Here is a 10,892-nt window from a genome sequence, read left to right on the forward strand (position 1 = left end):
AAGGAATTGTATGACATCTGGAAAATTGGCATGTGTCTGAGGGCTGCTATAAAGGAATAACAACAATATAGATGGATATATTTATGAAGGGTGTGACGTGAAATGTATTTCGGTTGGAGATGTCAAAGAAAATTTCTACAAAAAACTCAAAAGTAAGAAGAGAACAATAGAGTGATTTAGTAAACAGAAGGGAAGACAAGCTGCAGACAGTATTCTGAAGTATTCATCACTTTGCTTGAGTCTTCACAAAGGTAAATGACAGTCAATTCTCCAATGAAATTAATTTTAACGTGGAAAAGGGAATGCACTATGGGCACAGTGCTAGTGGGAGTGTTGAATATTTAGATTTAGTATATGTATTCAAGGCAACAGTTCCAGATGAAATTCACCCATAATTCATGGGTGAGAATTGATGCAGTAATCTGAGAACTATTTTAGAATATATTTGAATATATTCTGATATGCCATATATTTGAAAAACTGTGGAGGATTGCAAGTTCCTAGAAAATTGGTCAGGCATACATGGAGATGAAATACGGCTAATACGTCACATGAACTCAATCTAATTTTCTTATTTTATGGGGCAGCTAGCTTAGTGATTGAAGACGTAAAATATATGCATTTTATTTGATTTTAATATACTTTTTAGATGAGCTAAGAGCAATACAGAAATAAGCATATAAGAAATTCTCTAGGTGAAATTATGGTTGGGTGCACAGCTGGTCAAAAAAAGTTGTTCTTGAAGAGCAGTTACGAGTATTTCACATTTATACTTAGATGACATTTCAAATGATGTCCTTAAGGGGTCTATTTTGATTAATTTTCTAGCCCATATTTTCATTAGTAGTTTGAATCATAAACTAGCAATGGGCAGGACAAAGATAATACCTTCTAGCTTATATTAGACCATAAAGGCTGTTTTTCCAGCATTCTCAGATGATCATGGCTACAGCAAAATGCTATGTGGAAATAGGTGTACGCAATTCAGAACAAAAGAGAAATGGGAAAGAGATTTCCAGTACTAATCCAAGGGAATTATTGCTGTAGAAACTGGCCTGCAGAATTAGCATTGAAATTCTCAAGCCTGTCTGCAGGGCCCTGATCTGAGACCTGCAGTCAGCCACCAGAGATGGCCCGGGCAAAACTGGGAGTTACAAGGAAGAGGTTTCCTTCCAAACTTACACCGAGATGTTTCTGCAGCGGTCAAGCTTTTACGGGTAACCTGAGAGTGGATCAACAGATAGATGCTCAGCTACATAACTGTATTGGGTCTGGCTGAGGTGGAGTTAATTTTCCCTATAGCAACCCTCATAGTGCTGTGCTTCGTATTGGTAGCTGGAAAGGTATTGATAGCTCACCAGTATTTTGGCTACTGCTGAGCAGTGCTCACTCTGCATCAAGGCTGTCCCACCAACGTTCCCCCCTCACCAGTAGGCTGAGAGTGGGCAAGACCTCGGGAGGGAACATAGCCAGGACAGCTGACCCCAACTGACCAATGGGATATTCCATACCGTACGACATCTGCTCAGCAATAAAAGCTAAGAGAAAGAAGAAGCAGGGGGAGCATTTGTCATTATAGTGTTTGTTTTCTGGAGCAATCACTACATGTACCGAAGCCTTACTTACCAGGAAGTGGCTGGACATCGCCTGCTGAGGAGAGGTAGAGAATAAATGTTTTGTATTCCTTTGCTTCCTTGTGCGAGCTTTGCTTTTGCTTTATTAAACTGCCTATATCTTGACTCATGATTTTTTTTCCATCTTATTTTGTCCTCCCGCTCCCCATTCTGCTGAGAAGGGGAGCGATAGACCTGTTTGGTCGGTGCCTGGCATCCAGCCAAGGTCGAGCCACCACAGCCCTTTTTGGCACCCAACATAAGGCGTGAGACAAGGGCAGTTTGGCATTACACATGCTACAGCTATAGTAGTTACTAAGTGGCAAGCTCCTGTGCGGTTCATGGAGTTTGGTGGCTGCACGGCTTATCTCTTCATGTTGCTGAGCTTGGGAACATGGTAGCGCAAACGACGTCTATGTGCTTTGCCCTGGCGTTGATAGCCTGGCTGTGCTGGAGGAAGATGAGGGAATACATTACCCTCTTCTTACCTGGGACTGATGTCAATGGTTTTATTATGCAGGTTCCCAAGGTCCTTGTTCACCCTTACATAAGCTGTTTAATACTACTAATTAACACTGATAGCACGTTATGGGTTTTGTGGAATCAGATTTTGTGGACTCTGAAATGTGCTCTGAGGCAGCAGTTTCCTGGGTGGCGGGATGTGTGGAAGGATTTGGGCAGGTTCCTAGGGTGGTTATCGCCTCCCATAACCTAGGACTTTAAACCTGAACAGGCAAGCAACTCTGGCAAAGTGATGCGACCTTCTACGTGATAGAAGGGTGTCTTGCCTACCCCAATGAAAATCAGCAGCTTCTAGCACTGTACTGGGGCCTGGCCTGTGCCTATTGAGCCACAGTTTAGTACTCTCAGAGGACTGTGGTTGACGCAGGAACCCAAACAACAACAACAACAACAACAACAAAACCACCACCAACAACTACTACAGTAATTGCCCCCATAATGAAAAAGAAGCAGTGGTCAAGGAAAACAATGGGTCCATATCATCGATTAGTAAGGGAGGAGGAGGACGAGGAAAGGTCTGATCAAGAAGCTGGTCCTTCGACAAAAAAATTGGAGGAAGGAGTGAGAGAATTCAGAGAGGAAGTGGAAACTACCCGCTTCCTGAGCTCATCAAAACTTCTAGAGGTGTGGAATGATTACAGCCGCCAGTCATGTGAGTGGATTGTTGCCCGACTGCTCTGGTGCTGGGATAACGGAGTCAACAGTCAACAATTGGAAGGTAAGGAAGCCCAACAGCTGGGACCCCTTCCTAGATAACTGGGGAATTGAGAGAGGAATTGGAAAAGAGGCAGCAATTTGTAGTCTCTGAAGACAACTCCTTTTAAGTGTGAAGGCAAGATATCCATTCAAGGAAGATCTTTTAAATTCCAAAGGAAAGTGGACTACCACAGAGGAAGGCATCTGGTACCTGAGAGAATTAGTGGTGCTGGAAGTCATCTACTGTGATCTAGACTATTATTAGGTCCAGAGGGTGCCCTGTGCACGTGGGCTATGTGGAGGAAGGTGATTCAAAGTGCCTCAGCATTGTATTTTAACTTCTTGGCAGCGATGTATCGCCTGGATATGGATACATCATCTGTGGAGAGAGTGTCTTCTTGGCTCCAGAACACTGAAGATAATCTCTGTATCTCCTCATCCCTACAGGCCGGCAATTTGGCTGCCAGGGGTGCCCCAAGAAATCAATCATCTCCTGCCCCAGTCAGTGGGGTGCATTCTGTTTCTTCCTGCATGACCAGGGGGAGGACATGAGGAAGCGGGATGGTGAAACCACCTATAGACTGGAAGACCATATACAAACTGAGGGGGAAGACAGCGGTATAAGAAGGGGCCACCCAAGAAGGCTGTCAGCTTAGTTGCTGTAGACACACAAAAAGCCAATCAGCAATCTCCCAGACATAGAAGAACTGAGATCACCTCCCTTGATCCTGGTGAGGGGACTTGTCTGGCACTGCAAGGGTCAGGCACTGAATACTCTGACCAGGAGCAGGAATAGAAGGTCCCTGCCTTCCACCAGGAGGAGGAAAGGGATGACTGGGTGTGCATTTGATGGCCTGGCACATCAGACCCACAGAAGTATCAGGCTTTGGTAGACACCGATGCACAGTGTGTGCTGGTGCCACCAGGGTATAGGGGCATAGAGCCCATCTGGATCTCTGGAGTGACAGGGGGATGCCAAGAATTGTCTATATTGGAGGCTGAGGTGAGCTTAACAGGGGACAAGCGGGAAAAGTGCTCCATTCTGACGGGCCCAGAGGCCCTGCTTATCTTTGGCACAGACTACCTCAGGAGAGTGTACTTCAAGGACCCAAAGGGGTACCAATGGACTTTTGGTGTAGCCATTGTGAACACAGAGAAGATCAAACAGTAGTCTACCCTGCCCGGCCTCTTGGAAGATCCCTTCATTGTGGAATTGCTGTGAGTTGAAGCAGGGGAGTGGTAAAGCATCTTGGTGGGCACCTGGCAACCAGCCAAGGACAACCTACCACAATAATGAATTGCTGGTGGAGTCAGTTTAGTGGAGGAAGGCCAAAGGCTTTCTGAGAGACCATGGAATTTGGCACAAAACTTTCCTTATAGGCAGCAATCAGGAACAAGCAAGGATATGGAAAGCTGCTTGCAGGGACCTTAAACATACGTGTGCATGTGAACAGGGAAGGGCTTCTAATTAGAGGTATTACTGAATGATTGGGGGAAAAAAAGGTAAATTCAGTTTGAAAAACAAGAATGTGTTTGCAACAGCGAAAAAAACAGAAAGGAGGTGAAGTTTGTAGGGAGAAAGATTATTTTTCATTACACCAGTCACTGTTAGCAGGTCTGGGTCAGTATCGATCCCTCACTCCCTTGCCTTCTTGGAATGCTTTATTTATTTTTGTTATGTCTTGAGTTAACTGTGGGCAGCTCCTGTGTGTTTTCTCAGAAGCTGAATTGAGTTTTGTGGTTCATCTTTCCAGATCTCAGGAAAGCCTGTGGGGGTGATCCTTTTATGCTGAAGCTTTGTCCAGATAGCTGAGTTTGCAACTTGACTGAGGACTACTATTTCTCTTTCATACCTGAAGAAGGGCTTGTGTGTTCAGAAACTCATCATTGTGTGGGGCAACACAGTGGAAGAAGTGTTTGAGAAAGAGGAAAGAAAAATTCAGATTCTTCCAAAAGCTGATTTTGCCGTAAACCTAAGCAAGATCAAAGGACCTGCATAAGAGATCCAGCTATGGGGAATAAAATGACAAGATGGGTATCGTCACATCCCAATAGATATGATCAATAAGATAAAAGTCATGCCCCTACTGGTTAGCAAAAAAGAAACCCAAACTTTCCTAGGCATATGGGATTCTGGGGAATGCATATTCCAGGTTACAGTCAGCTTGTGAGTCCTCTCTGTTGAGTGACCCAAAAGAACTATTTTGACTGAGGCCCTGAGTAACAACAAACTGTTGGAAGAGATTAAAGAGCAGATAGTTCATGCAGTAGCCCATGGGCCAGTCCAGACAGGATCAGATGTGACGAATGTTCTCTATGCTGCTGCCAGGGAACATGACCTCAACTGGAGCCTCTGGCAGAAAGCACCCGGAGAGATCCAAGGTCAGGCTTTAGGGTTTTTTCACTCAAAGACCTGGGTACTGGGTGGGTAATGCAGAAGAATGGGGAAATCTAGTGTGTACCCCAAGATTAAACCTTGGGGGAAAATAATATGTGAGATGAGTTGCATAGAATAGGAAGCACTACATCAGGAATCACCTGAACCAACGGAGAACAAGCCTCGCAAGAAGCCAGGCAAGTACAGCAGTGACCCAACCTGAGCCAATAATTTAACACAATGTGCTATCGCTCTTGTCTGGAGCAACCACAATAACATATGAAGCCCAAGTCATGGATTAAATTAACTCAATGGACATTTTATGAACATTTTATAGGCATGGCCCATAGACTAAGAGAATGATATCTGTATACATATTTATCACATGACAGGAAGGAGGGTGGTGCTTAATAGGGATGTACAGGGTAGTGTAAGACCTGAGCATGACATAAATGGTATGAAATAAGGGGTGGAGATTGCACCGGGCCTGGCTGGGTTGGTTGGATTTTGTTCATAGCGGACCGTATGGTGTTGATTTGTATCTTGTGATAACATAGATAACACACAAGTGTTTTGGCTACTGAGCAGTCATTCCACAGAATCACGGCATTCCCACTCTGCCCTCCCAGTGAGTAGGTTGCAGGCATGCAAAAAGTTGGGAGGGGTCACAACAAAGGCAGCTGACCCAAACTGATCAAAGGGATAATTCATGCCATACAAAATCATGCTCAGCAACAAAAACTGAGGGAGAGAGGCGTTTTGGGAAGGGAGGCATTGCTCAGAGTCTGGCTGGGCATTAGTCTACTTGTGGGAGGTGGTCAGTGATTGCTTTTGCGTCAATTGTTTTGGTTTTGTTTTTTTTCTTCCACTTTCCTTTGCTTATTAAACTGTGTCGATCCACAGGTTTTCTCACTTGTGCTCTTCCTATTCTCTCCCCTGTCCCGTTCGGGACAGAGCAGGTAGGTAGCTGGGTGATGCTTAGCTGCTGAACTGGATCAACCCACCACACCTTGTCATTGGCCTTTTAAGTTACATTACCACTCTCCACTTTACCATGCATTTACCTTTTGGCCATAACAGATACAATGGTAATACTACTGTACAAAACTAAGAGTAACACTTCAGTTAAATGATACTTCCTGGGAATTTCAAAAGCATGAAAAATTTTAATACACCGTTCAGCAGGGCAGGATCCTTGGAAATGTGGAGAAATCAAAATAAATCGGTATTTCCTTGTCAAAGGTTGATCATATGGGATGAGCACTATACCTTTATAGAATGAGATAAGCAATATTTTAGAGAAGCACATCTAATCTAGCAGCAAAGTATTTGTTATACCAATATATGACTAATTACTGTAACAGAAAGTTTATATTATAGAATCATAGAAAAGTTTGCATTGGAAAGGGACCTTTAAAGGTCATCTAGTCCAACCCCCCGCAATGACCAGGGACATCTTCCACTAGATCAGGTTGCTCAGAGCCCCATCCAACCTGACCTTGAATATTTCCACCTCTCTGGGCAACCTGTGCCAGTGTTTCACCATCCTCATTGTAAAAAATTTCTTCCTTGTATCTGGTCTAAATTTACCCTTTTTTTGTTTAAAGCCATTACCTCTTGTCCTATCGCAACAGGCCCTGATTGGCCCTGTTGAACCTCATGAGGTTCACATGGGCCCACTTCTCGTGCCTGTCCAGGTGCTTCTGGACGGCATCCCATCCCTCAGGCATCAACTGCACCACTCAGCTTGGTGTCATCCACAAACTTGCTGAGGGTGCACTCAGTCCCACTGTCTATGTCATTGATGAAGATATTGAATAGTACTGGTCCCAATATGGACCTCTGAAGAACATGCCTTATCACCAAACAGCTTCTGGGCATTGAGCCATTGACCACTACCCTCTGGATGAGACCATCCAACCAGTTCCTCATCCACTGAACAGTCCACCCATCAAATCTGCACCTCTCCAATTTAGAGAGAAGGATGTTGTGGGGGACCTATATATCACTACAAGAGCTGTAAGATGGGTAAGGTACTGCCCAAAGTGAAGACATCAATGGAAGAACAATCAGCGCAAAGGAATGTTATTTGATATTTGAGGGATTTATACTTTACAAAATGTTATTAATGATTCTCAAGATGGTACTTACTGATAACAAAATTGAGGCATTATCAACAAAATTAATTTTTTTATATAAGAAGAACTCAAGAGCTTGAATTTTGAAATTACCATGTACTAAAACATGTAGTGGACAGAGAAGAAAGCTCCAGAAATGGCTTGAGTAAGCACTGTGGTGGGATTCACTTCTAATTTTACACATCCATATCTGAACTAGTCACCATAACCTTTTTTCACAGTCTGCAGAGAGATGTAAGTACTTCCCTCCTGCTAAACTGTGGTGCTTATACCAGGCTGAGGTGAATTACACGCTAAAGATGAGTGTCTCTCTTCACTGACTACAAAAAGCCCTAGGCAAATGGGTTGGAAGATGATGTCTAACTTCTAGGTGTCTGTGCTAGGACAGATGTGTTCTATCCTCTGCCTCTTTGGGAACTAACCTTAAAAGGCTATCTGAAGTCAGGAATAGCTGCAAGAGACCTGGAGCACTGACCTCTCTTTTCCTTGGGTCTTAGAGTTTAAGCAAACAAGATACAGCATGTGCCCATCAATAAACAAGGTTGCACCTGAATTATAAACTTCATAATTATTTTTATTATTATTCAATAAGTAGCTTTCACTCCCTCCTCATCATTGTAAAAAGTGGAAAACATCTCTGATTTTATTTGTGTATTAATTTACCAGTGGCAGGGATCAAGGGGTTTCTTTATTACCAGAGAAAAATTAAATAACTTCAGTATGAACCCAACATTGATTGCCACCTTTTGAAAGATGCCATTGAGAATAAATATTTACTAAACGGAAAGCATAGAAATGAAATCACAAGCGCTAATTCCCCAAGATCTTGTATATTCTGCAAGGCTTTTAACGAGCTCAGGAAATTTTGCCTGGCTGCTTCCCATTGTTACTGCTTATTATTTTTCCTCAAAAGCTTAACGGCTTTTGGGACTGAAAATTCTATTTACATCCCCAAAAAACACATTTGAAGAGGATGAAACTCTCCTTCTCCCTGCCTTTCTCCCTCTTACAGATGTGAAAGAGGGAAGTGAAAACTTATGAATTACATAATTATGAATTATGAACTTGTGAATTACATAATTAATTATGAATTACATAATTAATTACATAATTAATTACAGTGAATTACAGCAGGGATCAGCGGCGGAACTGGGTGTGCAGCCACAGGTGTCTCCTACCAGAAACACAGTCTCTCCCTTCGAGCCAGTGGTGAAGAGAAATGATGACATGAAAGTGCTGGGCCTTGATCAAGATTTGCTTCTCTAAAAACTACAAGGGAATCAAAGCGACAGATGTTTGGAAAATGTAATAGCATATCTAAGATTTAGCACTTAGGAGTGTCAGATGAAATCCCATGCTGAAATGCTCCCACAACATGATGACAGACAACTGCTCTAACAACTCTAAATGCTCTAAAGACTAAGTTTGTAATTCTTTATGGAAATGTGATTCGATGCATTTTAAACTGTGTTTTTTCATTTTTCCATTTGTCTTGTTTTTTTAAAATGTCTCCTAAGGAGCAGTCACTACTAAGCTTAGCAGAATGCTATCAGGGACAATGAGATTTGCATGGAAAAGGAGGTAAACTGACATGCAGAGCAATCGGAAAAAAAGTACCTTTCTGGAATTTTAATAGCATAAGATTCAAGACTCTGAACAATATGTGAGCTTTATCTCCAAACTGAGAACGGAAGCTTCTGAAATAATTTGGATGTTGAGTTCCTATGATCTTGGCCTGATTTGCTAAAGAGTGGTAGTTAAAAAAACCCTACAAACCACTTTTTCTTTCCAGTTTTCCTTGCATTTCTTATTCTAAACTACAGAACTGCTGAGAAAGTGCTGTTTGGAAGAGATTATTGACAACTTTTGGAGAAGCGGTTCACAGAAACCAGGTGAAATCTATTTTTACCATGTGATGAGAGAAGAAACACATTTCATACCTACGTTCAGGCTGTATTTCTGAATGGACAGAATCTGATAACATTGAATACATTTCCAGACTCCTTACTGCATAAAAGCAAACACGTTGAAAAGAAAAACACCCCAATGACTTGATTTTGAAAATTTTAAGGACTAAGAAGTTCACTATTCGTTGTAAACACGTTATGTCATTCCTTCCAGATTTTAATAGAAACCCACTGTGCCTGAAGGACATTAGTGCCACGATTTTTCAAGATGACCTGTACTTACAGCCTTTTTCTTTGAACTAGTTCAAGTGCTTCAGCAATTACTATATAATCTTCCATCTTTCTGAAGCAGAATCCTCTCTTCTAATGACATTAGATATCACAGAGCTCCTCCAATATACTCGTTATATATCCTGGGTACCGAATTCCTGTGAGTCTCCCCACTGGAATCACCGGCCAGTGACACAAAATAGTATTTCCAAGATGTAAACTACATATAGGCTTCCTGTAAAATTTAAAATATAAATGAATAATGTGATTTTAAAACAATAAGAAGCCTGGAAACTGGTCTCTTATACCTGAAGCACACCCTGAAAGCTTAAAGAGGCCCAGGTACTTGAGACTCATTATACTGTCTGTCTCTACATCGGTCTGTTTCTACCCCAAAACTCCTTGATAATGCTTCTCTTCACCCCTGAACTAGCTGTAAGCAAGTTAACTTCAGAACTGGAAGAAATTTATCTTCATCAATGCAATACTATGCCTATAATAAATAAGTTCTGCTGAGAGTGTTACCTGGATGGAGCATGACATTAACCAGGTGAGTCCAGTTCCACATACTGGAAACCATCCTGGAAACCTGCCTGGGGAACCTGCCTCTCAGCTTCCACAGCGTAAGTTATTTACTTGGGCAGGACCTCTCTGTTGAGCTCAGTATGATCCTCTTGATGAAGGAACGGCCACGCTTCCACTTTGTGCAATGTTTTCTTCACCTTCATTCCAGCGGTCTCACTGCCTCAACCTCCTGTACATCGTTGTCCAACGTGCTCCTTTTAAGGACAACAATCATTCGGACTTTGGGCGACGGATACCTGTGCTCCTAAACTATAACCAAGCCTTCAAAGACTTTCCATCTTCCTCTATATCCTGCTCGCTGACTGAACAGGCAATAATATAATTCTTTAAGAGACACGTTCTCTGGGCTGCTATCATGGTATTCTGGCACAAAACCAGGCCACCATCCTTGAATCATTTATAGGCCTAATTCACCATTTAACAACATTTTGCCTCCCTAAACTATGGCCTCCATATTTATTCTTGTTGAATGATGGCCATGTAGTTGGTGCTGTGTGAATCCAAGACTGCTGTGTGCACCAAAACCTTTAACGTGTAATGGATCTGCATGGACAAGTCTTACCAGAAGAGACACTCCCAAAGCCCGGGCGAGTCTGTGTGCACACCGGAGTGGCTATACGGGCAGATCTGTTTATCATGCACCATGGTCTAATGCTCTCACGGAGTTTTTAGCACAGACTTTTCAGACTTCTTCCCACTGGAATGTGTGCTTTCCTCATATAACAAGGTGATAGAGACTGTGCTAGAGTAAACATAGATTTGTAAGGCTCTTCATTTCATGAAG

The sequence above is a fragment of the Chroicocephalus ridibundus genome, chromosome 1, assembly GCF_963924245.1.
Source record: "Chroicocephalus ridibundus chromosome 1, bChrRid1.1, whole genome shotgun sequence".
Classification (NCBI taxonomy): domain Eukaryota; kingdom Metazoa; phylum Chordata; class Aves; order Charadriiformes; family Laridae; genus Chroicocephalus; species Chroicocephalus ridibundus.